This window comes from Galeopterus variegatus, unplaced genomic scaffold, assembly GCF_000696425.1.
Source record: "Galeopterus variegatus unplaced genomic scaffold, G_variegatus-3.0.2 Scaffold5979, whole genome shotgun sequence".
In the NCBI taxonomy this organism is placed as follows: Eukaryota; Metazoa; Chordata; class Mammalia; order Dermoptera; family Cynocephalidae; genus Galeopterus; species Galeopterus variegatus.
Window position 1 is genome coordinate 64,095 of NW_007732090.1, and position 16,622 is coordinate 80,716.

The 16,622-nt window shown below is 36.1% G+C and overlaps 1 pseudogene; it reads left to right on the top strand.

Moving 5' to 3' along the window:
- The first annotated feature begins 12,586 nt into the window (after positions 1-12,586).
- The window catches only part of LOC103605670, a 51,509-nt pseudogene continuing 47,473 nt past the window's right edge, over positions 12,587-16,622 (top strand).

Here is a 16,622-nt window from a genome sequence, read left to right on the forward strand (position 1 = left end):
CCCCCCCCCCCCCCCCCCCCCCCAATTTTCAACATCCCTCACTGGAGTGTAAATTTCTTAAAATTGATGAACTTACATTGGTACATTGTTATGACCTAAAGACCATTGTTCACATTTGGGTTCACTCTTGCTGTTGTACATTTTCTGGGATTAAACAAATGTATAATGATGTACACACCATTCTAGTATCACACAGATTAGTTTCACTGCCCTAAAAATTCTCTGTGCTCTGCCTATTCATCTCTCCATTTCCTCTAGCCCCTGACAACCACTGATCATTTTACTGCCTTCGTAGATTTGCTTTTCCCAGAATGTCATATAGTTTGAATCATACATTATATAGCTTTTTCAGATTGGCTTCTTGGACTTAGTAATGTGCATGTAAGTTTTCTATGTTTCTTTCGGTGGCTTGATAGCTCATTTCTTTTTAGAACTGAGTAATATTCCATTGTCTGGATATACCTCTGTTTATTCATCCATTCTCCTACTGAAGGACATCTTAGTTACTTCTAAGTTTCGGCAATTATGAATAAAACTGCTGCAAACAGCTGTGTGCAAGTTTTTGTGTGTACATATATTTTCAATTACTTTGGGTAAATAAAGAGCATGATTACTGGATCATGTAGTAAGAGTATGTTTAATTTTGTAAGAAACTGTCCAATTGTCTTTCAAAATGGCTCTACCATTTTGCATTCTCACAATTAATTCTCAGCAATTAATGAGGGTTCCTCATCTTCACAAGCATTTGGTGTTATCAGTGTTCTGAATATTAACTACCCGAAGAAATTTGTGGTAGTATCTCATTGTTTGTTTGTTTTTTTAATTTGCATTTCCCTGATGATTAACATCTCTTCATATGCTTGTTTGTCATCTGTATATCTTCTCTAGGGAGGTCTATGCTAAACTAAGATCTTTGGCCTATTTTTTAATCAAGTTATTTGTTTTCTTATTGAGTTTTAAGTGATTGTATATTTTGGATAATGGTCTTTTATCAGATACATCTTTTGCAAATATTTTTTCCCAGTCTGTGGCTTATATTTTTATTCTCTTTATAGTGTCTTTTATAGAGCATAAATTTTTAATTCTAATGAAGTCCAGCTTATTAATTCTTCTTTTCATGGATCATGCATTTGGTGTCATTTCTAAAAAATTCCACACTCAAGGTCCTCTAGATTTTCTTCTATGTTATTTTCCACGAGTTTTACAGTTTTGCACTTTCCATTTAGGTAGGTGATTTATTTGAGTTAATTTTTGTGAAAGGTGCAATAGCTTACAATTTTAGAATGCTCGTAGCCTTCTAGTGAGTTAAAATTTATATCACTAATTTTCTTACAAATTGTGTCTTCAAGTGTATTTTAACTGATCTTAAAATGGCCAACATAATTTTTCTTTGATTAATATCTTGCAGGTATAATAACATAGTTTTACTTTTCATCTTTGTTTTTATGTTTTAGGTATTTTATTGTAAAAGACACTTGTATTTTTTCTGATCTAATATTCTTTATTTTAGTGGTAAATTTAATCGTTTTTTATTTTACAATTATAGATATATTTGAAATTATTTCTAACATTTTATTTTGTACTTTATATTTTTTCTGGTTTTATTATACTTGTTTCCTTCTCTTTTTCTTCTTTCTCCTTTTTCTTTTTTCATTTTTTACCTTCTTTTGGATTGATTTTTCCCTATCCATGATTTTACCTCTACTTGTTTGGAAGTTATGTTCTTTACTATTTTTATGTTTTGTTTGAGTAGCTTACCTCAAAATTTTCCACGTATTTTATAAAGTTTTAAAAATAATCAAAAACTTCTCCTTCTGAATAATATAAGGAACTTAGAACCCTTTATAACAGTCTACACACATCTCTTCAACTACCATTTTGCTACACAAAATTCAAATTTCACAAATTTTCTCACAGCACTTTAAATATGTTATTTTACCACCTTCTGGCCTTTATTGGTACTTGAGAAATCTATTGGCAACTCTATTATTATTCCTCTATCAGTCATCTTTCTCTTGTTTTTAAGATATTTCCTTTATTTTTGTTTGTATTTTTGCAGCATGTGCTTGCAGGTGGATTTTTTAAAAATTTATACTATGGTTATATGTTGTACATCTTGAGACTGAGAAGTCACAAATTTCATTATTTCTGGGAAATTCTCATCTATAATATCTTTAAATATCATATCTTCCAAATTCTTTCTCTTCTTTCCTTCCAGAACTTCAATTACACATATGTTAGGGGTTTTTTTTTATTTTTTCTTATTCTCCACATAGCTTACTCTATTCTTTCATATTTTCTTTTGCTGTATTCCTTTTTAATTTTTTTAGTGTTGTCCAGTTTTACTGTTTTACTGCTGTATTAGTCCATTTTCTGTCACTTAGGATACCTGAAATTGGGTAATTTATAAAGAAATGAAATTTATTTATTATAGTTTTGGAGGCTGGGAAGTCCAATGTCCAAGAAACATACCTGGTGAGGGCCTTCTTCTGGGTGGGAACTCTCTATGGAGTCACCTGGTGACACAGGCAATCACATGGAGAGAATGACAAGAGCTCTTTAATGTGTTCATTTGCTCTCATTATAAAGCTATGAGTGATAACCCTCTAAACCATTAACCCATTACTCCATCCATGGATTAATCTATACATGAGGGCACAGTTGTCATGATCTGTCACCTCTTAAAGGCCTTAGTTTTCAACACTGCCATACAATACACAGCAACTGCTTACCCATCTATCTTAGTCCATTTGGGCTGCTATAACAAAATACCACAAAGTTAGTAGCTTATAAACAATAGAATTTTATTTCTGACAGTTCTGTAGGCTGCAAAGTACAAGATCAAGGCACAGGCAAATCTGGTATTTGGTGAAGTCCCACTTTCTGGTTCATAGACCCTTCTAGCTGTGTCTTCACATGGTAGAAGGGGTGAAGAATCTCCCTCTAGGCCTCCTTTATAAGGGTGCTAATCACCTCCCAAAGGCCCCATCTTCTAATATCATCACAGTTTGGGATTAGAATTTCAAAATATGAATTTTGAGGCAAGAAAAACTTTCAGACAATAGCAAACATTTAGAACAGAGCACCATCTATTGAACTTCTTTATTTCACTTACTATTTTGCAACTTTCAAAAATTTTAGATTTTTCTTACAACTGTATAGTCATTTTGAAAGCCTGATTTTTATTGATAGTCTACTTTTTAAATATTTTGTGTATAATTAATAAATTCTCTACCTAATAGATACAATGCCTGACATTTTCAAAAGTTTATGTTATGTTTGTTTCTCTATTTTACAGTAGATGATTTCCTCTTCTGCTATGTCATTTTATCATAAGGTAATAATTATTTGAACTTTATATGTTAGAATCCTTAAGGGCTCATATTTAAGATAATTTTCTTCAAAGGATATCTACATTTGCATTTATTAGGCTTATGTAGGTAGTACACATTCAATCAGAGACCCAATAGCCTGAGGGCTGGTGGTCACAAATTCTAATGCAATATTATTATTATTAGTACCAACTCAGAGTGTTGTCAGGTTTTATTGTAGGATTTCTCTGACTTCACTAGCTCAGCACTATTTGTTGTAATACATTCTATTTTATTGTGGAGAGATTTTTTTGAACATTCTGTTTGCCACACTAAAAAAAATCCTGTTTCTGTGTTTTCATTTTCCCTTTTTGATTTCTAGAAACTACTGGTAACTGAAAGTTACTTCATAATGGCCCAAAATAAAAGATTTGATGTGTATCATAACAAAAAAATTAAAAAGCAGGGACCACACAGAATTTTATAAATGAAATTTGAAACAACACTGGCTTTAGCATTGTGGAGTTTACTGACAGTTTGTGATGGTTTTTACTGTCAGCAACACTCCCAAAAATGTGCCATGAAACCGGAATATATTTGTATTTAGCTGGAACAAAATTAGGAAATAAAAGAAACAATTTTGTATTACGGAAGCTCTTATAATAATGAAGCCATATGTTCTGCTTCACTCTCAACCTACAAACACTCCTCATTTTCAGATGGTGTCAGAGGAGGATAACAGCTGTGCCTATATGGTTCTGACAGTTTGTGCTGATACATCTATACTACTTACATCCCCTTGTTAGATGCTGTAAAAATTATAACATGAGACCTAATAAATCAGAACCACAGTTTAGCTCAGCAATTCATGGCATACACTTTTGGAAAGCAGTAAGAGATGCTATGTTTGAGGCACTAAGATGGTTTCAAAATTCCTGACACCTAATCTGGTAAGAGCAAATGTGAACAGTGTAGGAAGAGATGGAGCATGTGGATGTTTATGTTCTGTGTGTTTTGGGGGTTGAGATGTTATGAGAAAAGAGGATAGTAAGAAAACCAAAGAAGGAGAAGAAATGTTATATGAACATGTAGGTCTATAGTAGTAGTAGGCATTTTAGCGGAGCTTTCTGTAACAATGGAATGGAAAACTCAAATGTGATTTGTAGAGAATGCCCTCCAAAGAAAAGTAGATTCAGCATAGTTGAGGAGGAAGCTAGCTGTGATGGCAGCTCCATGGTAATACAGTCCCTACTGTGATAAACAAAGCTCACTGCGAGCATAACTTCATCTGGGTCACTAGGAGTTCTACTAAGTAGCCCATTTCTGCCTCATCATTGCTCATAAGCTATCTTTATTGTTCCAGCTTATCCTGCTATTGAGTAATTAAGTTAAGGCAGGAATAATAACAATAAATTACACATTTCCATTGTACTGACTGTGCTATGGGGCATTATACTAAGTGCTTCACAAACATTATCTTCTAAACTTTGCACACCATCTCTGTAAATTGGGTACAGTATTATCCCTATTTTATATAGGATAAAGCTGAAATGCAGAGGTGTTATGTAGTTTCCTCAATGTCTAACAGAACTGGAATTTGAACCTAGGTAATTCTGCTTTGCATAAAATCCTACCTAATCCCAACCCAAAATCAATGCTTTAGAAATTAAAAAATGGAAACTAGAAAAATTAAGTAATATTTTCTAGGCTATACTGATAGCAAAGTAGCAGAGATTAGGTTAGAAAAGTGGTGGACTAATGTGTACCAAACTATGCTATCGACCCTATGTAAACCACTGTGCAGTATATGCATGCACTGAAACAACACGCTGTATCCCATAAATATGTACAAGAAAATGTTAAAATATTTTGAATTAAAAAATAGTTTTAGTTCTTACCTTCAACCCTAAATCTCTAATGTAATTGATGAAAAGTGGTACAAACCAGAAAGTAAAGATTTAAAAATGAAATCATGACAACACAAAACAAAGTTAAGCATATCCTGGAAAGAAAGATATATGAACATGGTGTTTAGGGCTGACCCTGTGGCTCACTCAGGACAGTGCAGCGCTGGGAGTGCCGAGGCTGCGGGTGCGGATCCTATATAGGGATGGCCGGTGTGCTCACTGGCTGAGCGCAGTGCAAGCAACACCACTCCAAGGGTTGCGATCCCCTTACAGGTCCCCCCCACCCAAAAAAAAATTGTGTTTATAAAGTAGGGGGTGAGTTGTAATACATGATGCTATGCTTTCATAACCTTTATACTTTCCGGATTTTCAGTATATTCAGCCTTTCTCATAAAGTTACTGCTCTTCAGGAAAGGCTAAGAACGATATCAAGTATAACAAATGCATGAGCCAGCTATATTGACAGAAGTCTGAACTTTGCAAAGTTCAATAGCTATAATATATAATATCACCTTAATTTTACTAACATGGAGATGAAAACATTTTATTATACCTTTCAAAAAAGGTATTTAATAAAATAAAATAAAAAATAAAAAGGATACATTTTATTTCTTGCAAGTACAAGAAAAATAATTATTTATTTTGTATTTCAAGCAGTCATAAAACAACCATTTTAGACTAGTCACTCTTTGATGTGTTTTTTCATCCAGCTATGAAAGTCAAAATTCTCAAAAATATTTAGAATGTGACCCCTTCTAAAGCAAAAAATAAGGGCAACCATCTGTAAAAGCAGTTTGGGTAAAAATCTAGAAGGGAGATGAATAAAAGGCAGTAGGAAAATCTTCTACAGACTTCTTTAGCTATAAAATTATAATTTCTAAAGATATTCTTTTAAAACTTGGATCTATGATATTTTGACTTTGTATATACAAAGAACTACACTCAATCCAAACATTTTTTAAAAACTTACATCAAACAATGTTTTCAGCAGGTACTATTGCCCAGCCATACAACTTATCAGTGAGATTGGATGAGGATCAGAGATGGAGTGGGTATTTCCAAAGCTATAGAGTTCAGGGAGTGAGGAATGATGGGGTAGACGTTGAGGATATTAAAGTACAAAAATTACATGATAATACAAAATATCATTTTTAAGTTGGGTTGAGGCAGTTTATGAGGTCTCAGGCCAAGGATACAGTCTTTAATTGAGATTTTTTTGGGTTTTTTTTTTCAGGAAATGGAAACCACAGGCAGAAGTATGGGCAGTAGAGGCAGCTGCTCTCCTTTCTCAAGGCTACTAAAGGAAAGAAAGAGCCACTTGTATCTCCACTTGTTTCTTTTTCCACCTTGATGCAAAGAGGAGGGGAAGTCTTGCAATTCAAGCCATTTAACTGTAGTGGTGCACAGGAGCGGGGTAACCCTCCTTGTATTTTTTATGAGTCAGAGTGTTTCTGTTAGTCTGGTTCCCAAGAAAGCAACTCTTTAGTCCTCTTTTCTTTTTCTTTCTTATTTTTTTTTTTTATTTTTTTAAAACAGCTTCATTGAGGTATAATTTAGATGGCATAGAATTCACCTATTTATTTATTTTTATTATTATTTTTTAACATTCTAAGATGTTGTGGAGCAGTTGGGGGAAGGGGGAGACAGGAAAGAAAAGGAAGATAGGGCAGGAGGAAGAAGAAGGGGGCATGGTTGAAGCCCATGGCAGCTCCCTTATTCCTACAGGGGGCCCAGGAGTCTTCTGGAGGCAGCTCAGTCATGGCTGGGCTGGATGCGGACTTTGAGGGGCCACGGCTGAGGCCCTCAGCCCCCTACCTCCCTGGTTTGGGATCCCAGGGCACTTCCAGCAGCAGCTCATTGGTCATGCTGGGCTGGTTGTCAACATCAGGGGAGCATGGCTGAGGCTGTTGGCCACCCACCTCCTCAGCTCGGGAGCCCAGGGTTCTTCTCGCATTGGCTCAGTGGTCATCACTGGGCTGGATGCAGTTGGTCATTGCAGGTACCTGGCCGAGGCCCATGGCCCTCCCTCCTCCCTGGCTTGGGAGCCCAGGGAACCGTTGGTTCTTCTAGGTATTATAGGTGTTCTTTGATGGCATTAGACCTTTGCTGGCTAATATCAAAACTTTGTCTATTGTCTGAGAGTACTTTGTTTTTACTTTCAGTTCTGTGTTGGATTATTTTCTGTTCCCACCACTTGAACTCTGCACTGGAACTAATTTGTTGTGCTTTGGTTACTTTTAAAATGGGGAACCTTCCTGTGGGGACCAGAACTTGAGCTCCGTGATAGAACTAAATTGCTGCTTTGCTACTGATTCTCTGGCAAAGGCTTTTTGTGCAGCTCAGGTTTTAATTGTTGACCTTATAATCACTTCCTGGTCTTGTGAGGTCTTGTACACCTGGGTTGTGTGGAAACTCTGGTCTGGGCCTGAGTCTTTTCAGCAAACTCCACGCCCTGCAGTTCTATATTTCTGACCGGTCTCCACCGAGTGGACCTGTGCTGATTGGAGGGCAGATCAGCTGTCCATTCTGTGCCCCAGTGTTCCCCTGGTGGGCTCATCTACCCCACTGCCATACCCCAAACACTTTCCATGGGACAGGCCATGCTCCAGTATCTTGCAATGACCCACCAGCCTCTGAGTGGCTCCCCTTTTCAGTTGTCTGTGGCCCTTTACTCTTACGTGGATCCATGGGAACCCTGTTAGTGGTCGTGCTGGCCTGGGGGCCACCAAGGCCCTCTTCTCCCCTGCAGTCTCCAAGCAACTTCATACAAAGGGCACAGCTGTGAATTTTGCCAGCACTTACTCCATGTAGGGCCAGCCTTGTAGTAGCCAGGGCTCAAAACGGTTGAAGTGGTCCTTTTTTTCTCTCATCATGGCTTCTCCTGTCTTCATGAACTCTATAGGTCTCTCCTCCTCTTCCCCTGAGCTCTAGTGGTCCCAGTTTGACTGTCGTTGCTTTTTAATCGTTGTAAATTGCTTGATTTGTGGGAGAGAGTGATGCTGGGAACTGTCTATTCCTCATTGTGACCATAAGTCTTCCTAGGGGTAAAATTGAGAACAATCTTCTTTTAAATACTATTTTGGTATCTTCTAGAATGTTTTGCCACACACATATATCACTTTTATAAATAGAAAATAAGTAAATCATATTTAAAATTTTTGAGTGTCTCTAAAAACTCCTATCAGTATATGACATAGGCCTATGATTATCATCATAAACCTAAAAGTTGTTTATTCATATGAAATAATTTTCCCATGTTTTAAACCACCTACCATAAAATGCTAATCTATTATAAAACAACTTTTCCATTTTTATTTAACTCCTCACAGAATTTGTTTTTTCTCTTCTCTTTTATTTTATTTTAATTTTTTTGACAGCTGGTGGGTATGGGAATCTGAACCCTTGACCCTGGTGTTTTTTATAACACCATGCCCTAACCAACTGAGCTAACTGGCCAGCCTCTGTGCTTTTCTCATTTTGCTAAAAATTTAGTGAGATTGGTTGGAAAAAAATCAAACTGCTTAAATAGCTTCTGTTTAGACTGGTCAACATGCATTCAAGACTAATTGCAAAGAAAAAGAAATGCATACACTATGAAACTTTTCTATAAGTTTTTTCTCAATCTTTCTTCTACCTCTATTATCTTATTTGTTAAGGCTACAAGATTTGGTAGTCACAAGTGATTTTCTGAGCTTGAATTGTTACCCAATAATTACAAGATTTTAGCCAGATCACTTAGAATCTCTGAATCTCAGTTTCCTCACTGGTAAAATTTGAGCTATTAATAGATTGAGAATGCCCTCAATAAATTAACATTTATAAATCTGGAGAGCAAACACTATGTCTTTATATTTTCCTACTGTAATGTCTGGTACAATTGGTAGATTTGGTAACTGAATAAATACATAAATAAATGGATAGATGGATTAATAAATGAATTAGCCATAGATATCTCCTTTAAAGCAAGGGTGAATTTTTATTTGTGGTCTCAAAGTATGGTCCTCAAACTGGTAGATTGGGAGGACTGGTAAATCATCTGGGAGATTGCTTGAATCACAAATCTCAGGCTCCACCCTAGATGAACTGAATCAGAAACTCTGGCCAGGGTATGGAGTGGGCAGCAATCTGTGTTTTATCAAGCCCTACAAGGTGATTCTGAAGCATTCTAAAATTTAAGAATCTCTGTTCTAGGTTGTTTTTCAGTTAATATATTCTGATTACAGTTTAAAGTTTAATGAGTTAATTGATAATTTTTCTGAAATTAACACCATAGGCCAAAGTTAACAAATCACTTTTCTTGGCATGTGCCATAGGAAAGTGTTTATTCTGTCTGGTGCATGTGATTGGTTGTCAGTACTTAAACACTTAGCATTTGAATACCTCACATAAAGAATCTAGATCTTTAAAATGTCACTCTGTTGTTCTTCCTAGCAAAAATATGCTAGACCTTAGCCCGCCTATCATCATCACCACACTCTTCTCCCCAAACAGAGAGCATTTATCAGTTTACTTGCTTGAGCTGTTGTTTTTCCTTAATCTCAAACTGTTTAAAGAATGTACCATGAATGTATGGGTAACGCATCTTATTTTTCTGAGACAGACCCAGTTTACACCTCTTGTCCCTGCATAATTATGCATAGAATCTCTTTTATTCTCCAAAGTTTCTTGGTTCGGATGATAAATGATAGGTCACCCTATCCGTAGGCATTTGTTTTGCAACTTCAGATTTACATCAAACCTTCTAAAAGTTGATATTGAAGGTATTACATTTAATTAGAGATGAAAATAAACATGACTGTAGGCATGGGGAAAGGAAAGAAGACAAGTTTAGAGATATAGCCCAAATGGCCTATTCCAAAAATATTGAAATATTATACTTTGCCTTACAATCTGTGTTAAATTTTCATTCTGCATCATAATATATATTTACATCAAAAATAAAAGAACAGCTTTAAAGTGACAAATACATAAAGGGAAATGTGTCTTTAATCTATTTCAATCAGTTGGAGAAATGCCTTTGCATTGAATCTATTTAAGAAATTTTGCTGAACTGAAGAACAGTAAATGCCAGATTAAAACTTCCAACTGACTTCACTTCTTTGCCTTAGCACCACAATATTTAGAGAACCTGGCTTTTATGAATATATTTCTTTTATCTTCCTGCTTCTGCTTAAATCTTAAGCATCTGAATTATTTTTTTCTTTCTTGAGGCTGCTGACATCTTCCACAGCATTTCATGCTGGAGAATCTTCTTTACTAGACCCAGCTTCTCCACTAGCTGAGGACTACTAAGGCAACCAGACATTTTGCTCAAAATGGAGGATAATTGAGATGCATATAGAAGACTGCACTGAAAGTGGAAAGACAGTTAATAATTAATACCAATTACTAGATATTTTAGAAATGAAGAAATGAAGGTGGACTTCTGGTTCTATATTTGTCAGAGTTCTCTATAAAGAATTAGCTCACATGATTTTAAAGGCAGACAAATACCAAGATTTGCAGGGAGAGTTGTCAAATCAGAGCCCCAAGAGAGCGGATGGTTTAGTTCCAAAGGCTGGCAGGGAGAAGCAATGTTTTAATTAAGTCTAAATGCAGGAAAAAGAGAAATCTTTCAGGTTAAACAAAGAGGCAGTAAGGCAGGATGAATTCTCCCTTACTCCTGGGAGGGTCACATTTTTTGCTCTACTCAGGCCTTTAACTGATTGGATGAGGCCCGTCTGCATTAGGGAGGGCAGTCTGCTTTGCTCAGTCTACTAATTAAAATGCTAATTGCATCCAAAAACACCATTACAGAAAAACCCAGAATAATGTTTTGCTGAATGTCTGGGTACCTGATGGCCCAGTCAAGTTAGCACATAAATTAACCATCCCAGCTTCTAAGCAAGTTGGCATAGCAGGAACTGGATTTACTTTCTCACCTGAAACAGACAATATGAATGACGGCAAACTGAGAAACAGGAAGCAAATGAATTCATCTCTACAGTTTCCCTAGATTACTGCCCTGAAAAAATTCCCTGGCCACAGCTCAGGCAGGAGAAACCCAGGCACAACACCAGGAACCTAACAAAAAATTACTGGGCATGAAAACAAGCAGAGAAAGGCAACCATATTGTAAAGAAATGTCATTCAAATGAAAATAACCTAGAAGTCTGCAGGTGTTAAAATTAGCAAATGAAGGGCCGGCCCGGTGGTGCACTGGAGAGTGCGCCACTTGGGAGCGCGGCGGCCTTCCCGCTGAGGGTTCGGATCCCATGTGGAGACGGGTTCCTGCTCACTGGCTGAGCGTGGTGCGGGCACAACACCGAGGGTTGCGATCCCGTTGCCGGTCCCCGGTACGGGCCTGACACCGAGTGTTGTGATCCCGTGACCGGTCAGTAAAAAAAAAGACAAAAAGGAAAAAAAAAAAAATTAGCAAATGAAGACATCGAACAGTCATTATAACTATATTCAGTATGCTCAAAAAGTTGAGACTTAAAAACATGTTAAAATATCCAAATTAAACTTCCAGAGATGAAAACTACAATGTCCAAGATAAAAATACACTGGATGGGATTAACAACAGATTAGACACTGAAGAAGAAAAGATTAGTAAACATGAAGACATAGCAATAGATGCAATCCAAAATAAAACACAAAAAGAGAAAAAGATTTTAAAAAATAAATACAACATCAGTATGTGTGGGCAACTTCATGTGGCCTAATGCTAATTGGAGTCTCAGAAGGACGAGAGAGAGACAAAAAATATTTGAAGAAATAATGTCTGAAAATTATCACATTTGATGAAAAACATATACCCACAATTTCAAGTAACTTAATGAAGCCAAAGTGTGCACACTTGCACACACACACACATGAAAATAACCACACCAAGGAACATCATAATTCAAATTGTTCAAAAGTAGTGATAAAATAATCTTAGAAGCAGACAGAGAAAACAGAGGCATTACCTACAGAAGATCAAAGGTAAGAACGAGAGATTTACTGTAAAAAAAAAAAAGAGGTACAACTTCAGTGATAATGACGAATGATGGATTTATTTTACCTTAAATCAATTTTCTAGCATATTTCTGTGAAATTATTTTTAATTCAAAGTATTCTCACTTTTTTCCAAATCTTTCACTAATGACCTTTGTCCTGCTTGTCACTGAGCTAATTGCCGCTCTTGCAATCTACAGCTGTATTCCCACAAACCTGCACTTTGTATTTAGATCTCTGTGCACTCAGTATGTTAAAGTCATTTTTACTTTTTGTCATATTGCAGTATCTTATAACATTAGCTACTCAAATTCTGACTCTTATTTTTTTTATGTTTCCGTGGTTTGATTGTTCTTAGTCTATTAAGTATTTGTAAAATCTGGTATAAAAATGACTTCCCCAAAAGATATACTGAGAAAAATCTGAAGACGGTTCATGGCTATCCCATGATCTATATTTTTGTGAACAACTGGGAAAGGATTAAACAGTTCCTCAGCAGGCCAGGTGACACTGTGATAGCCACTTACTAAATCAAGTGAGTTCTGTGGCCTGACAAATACAGATCTGACTTCAACTTTTGTTCCCTGGAAATAAATTCCTCTATAAAATCACCATCATCCTAATTAGTGTTAATATTCATATCAGTTAGTGCAACCATATACTTCTAGTGCTACATTAATATGGGATATAGAAAGGGAAACTGCAAAATTGTATTGCTTCTAAGAATGCATTAAGATGGCAGGCTTCCAATTGATGCTCCTCCCGAGATTTGGGAGATGATTATAAAAATGTTGCCTTTGTCACAGGTACCACTTCAGTTAGTGAAATTGTTGACATGGTTCTTAAATGACGGAGATGTTGAAAAATCTAAGTGAGATTTTATTCTCATTAAAGTTCCAATGTAGGAAGTGGCTATCACTGGACTAAGAATATCAGGTAAATTTAAACCACCTGGTAATTACAGTTTTGTAATATTATTTAAATAACATAAGCATTATTGTATTGTGACTTCCATTTAATGAAAATGGCATAGATTTAGTAACATAAAAATGGAAGTTTGTTGGCAAGCAATACAATAAACAAGGCATACAATGAAACTATAGTTTGGTTCATGGCATATCTAGATATATAGGTATGACACCAAAGAGCAAAGAGCTTTCTTGTAGAAAGCAACTGAAATGTGGTTAATAACATAATGTTCCTTATGTTTTATTGTATTTTGTTGTGTAAAATTTGGCAGATAGAGCGATAAGTTCCTAATTTGGGACATTGTTGTAGTTAAATAAATGAGTAAAAAAGTACCAACTACTTTTAAAACACAGAATTTATTATTAATATAATTAATATAATTCATTTTTTATTCCATAAATATTTATTATGTGCTCCTAGATATGATTAGTAAATTATATATCCTATCCCTAGGGAGCTTACAGTAACCCAAGTGGCGCACTGTAGCAGTGCGCCACCGGGCCGGCCCAGGAAAGAGCTTTCTTGTAGAAAGCAACTGAAATGTGATTAATAACATAATGTTCCTTATGTTTTATTGTATTTTGTTGTGTAAAATTTGGCAGATTAGAGCAATAAGTTCCTAATTTGGGACATTGTTGTAGGTAAATAAATGAGTAAAAAAGTACCAACTACTTTTAAAACACAGAATTTATTATTAATATAATTAATATAATTCAGTTTTTATTCCATAAATATTTATTATGTGCTCCTAGATATGATTAGTAAATTATATATCCTATCCCTAGGGAGCTTACAGTAATATTGTGACATTAAAAAGTAAATAAACTAATAATGTCAATGTTATTGGTCTTATGTATACAAAGAAAGGCTCTGCGAAAGAGAAAAACAGGAGAGTTTACTTTAGGTTGAATATTGTGGGTGTGTACTCTGAACTGAGACCTCGAGCCATGAACATAGTTGAGGAAGCATACTCCAGGAAGGTGAAATATTAGCTAGGAAGGCCGTGATGCAGGAAAGACCTTAGCATAGTCCACAGACTGAAAAAAGACCAATGATAGAAAAGAAAAGTGGGATGCAGAACAGTTGGAGACTAGGCGAGGAAAAACTATGTAGGGCTCGTAATTCTTAAAAGATTCTTTAAGGTTACTCTAAGAACAGTGAGAATGACATCGAAGGACTTTAGGCAAGGAAGAGTTATAGAGGTTTTTTTTTTGACGTTGTTTTAAATACGAAGACTCCACTGGCTGCTGTGTGGAGATGGCACTGGGGATGCTAGAGAAGATATATTTCGGACTTTTGAACAGACTGTACAAGAAATATGAGGAAAATGAAAGAATCGAGGATGACCCCCAGACTTTTATTTTGATCAACCAGGTGGACTATAGGTCTATTTACTTACATGGAAAATACTTGGAAAGGAATACCTTGGAACATAGGACTATTGATATTTCAGTTTGGAAATATTAGGTTTGAGATGCCATTGAATATCATAATCATTCAAAATTATGATATTTAAAGCTTGTTGAAAGATATACATTTGGCAATGTTCAGCATATTTGGACAATGGCATCAATGCGATTGATTACTCAGGGAAAGCCTGTAGAGGAAAATGAGAAGAGCAGGACTGGATTGTAAAGAACCCCAGCATGGAGAGGCTTGGTAAAGCTCACAAAGGAAACTGAGAAGAAATAGTCAGTGAGCTAAGAAGTTCTGAAGTACTGAAAGAGAATGGCATCTTGTAGGCAGGTAGGAGGGGTATTCGAGAAGTGAAGCTTGGCTCTCAAATACTACTGGAAACCTGGGATAAGGAGATGGAAAGACGGTGGTCAATCGGTTTATCAATTTAAGAGCAGTATTCAAATCCTCTCCCGTAGTGGAGATGCCCCTCAGCAGACAGGCTGAACTAGTCACTTTCCAAGGCAGAGAGGGATCAACTGAGAGGGTGTCAGTCCTTCTGTGTGGTGGCCTGAAGTCAGAGATCAATGCTACAGTTTGAAACCAAAGGATCATGCTAGTGGTAAGCAACCAAAATTAATTCAAGAGTGAGTTAAGACTTCAGAGCCACAAAAAGTATGAAATAAAAAAGTGGTAGAACCAAAGTAATCAGGAACAGGGAGTCAGGGATTACTGGTGAGAGGAAGGGTTGGGGGTGGACAAGGAGGTTGCGTAGCAGTGCCAGAGAGTGAGCGCCTGAGGTCCAGCAGGTAGACGAGGAGAAACTGTGGCAATTATATTTGCTCTACAGCCTGAAAGAGAATACTTGTGATGTCTTTATGTATTTCCAACATTCATATTTGCACATATAAAAGGTTCATTTAAAGGACCTCCAATAGCAAAATGATTACAAGACAGAGGAAGCTGAGAAATCTTTCAGAGAAGCTGAGGAAAGGATAAGGAACAGCAGATATGGGAAGGACTTCATGAAAGAAACAGACATAAATTTATGCCATGAGCATTGAAAGTAGTGAGTTTGGAAGTTTACAATTTCTCATTTCTATATGCTGGGTAATCTAGCTGTAGTTGTTAGCTGCCAGATCAGTAGAAGAAAATGAAATCCTTGGTGAAATTTTATAGGCCTGTAATTAATGTTTCCAAATAAAATATAGGATACCCAATTAAATTTCAAATTTATGTAGTCACCTTATTTAGTACAAATATGTCCAAAATATCACATGGGATATACTTACACTAAAAAGTACGTTATTTATATGAGATTCAAATTTAACTAGGCATCTTGCATTTTTATTTTCTAAGTCTGCCACCCTAACTATATTGATATTAAAACGTTCTTAATACTAACCACTGTGCTCTGTTCTCTACTAGATGTTCATTGGTAAACAAAACAAACTACACCCTGCTCTTATGTAATCTCCATCTAGTGTGTTTGGGGAACTGGGCGGGGAAAGGGCATGAGAACAGACAATAAAACAAGTAAGTAAATAAACTATTAAACAGAAATAAGTGTTATATAGAACATTAAAAAATGTTATAATAGAAATAGACTGAATCATCTCTTAGCAAATATAGTAAATTGTTATAAACAATTGAAAAAGATGATTGTTTTGAATAGGTATCAGATAGAATTTGTGTGGGTATTCATTCTTATGCAGAAAGTGGCAAGATTATGTAGGACTAGTAGGTAATCTAGAGGTTAGACTACCTCTGGATATAAGTAATATTGGGGTGGTGGGAAGAATGCATCAGACTTCAACATATATTGGAGGAGAGACCTGAAGGAGGGGACAACAATAATTGAGATTTTAGGGTTTCGTGTCTCTAAAGGTGATGACATTATCAACAGATATATCTGAGTTGTGATAATGGCCACTGAATCTATTAAGAGAATACGAAGTTCATAGCGTTAGCCCAGATCTTCCTAGTTTATGTCAAAAATTTTCTGAATATTCCTTAATCTCCAAAGTGCCTTCAGACTGGCCAACTCATGATGTAGTGAGAT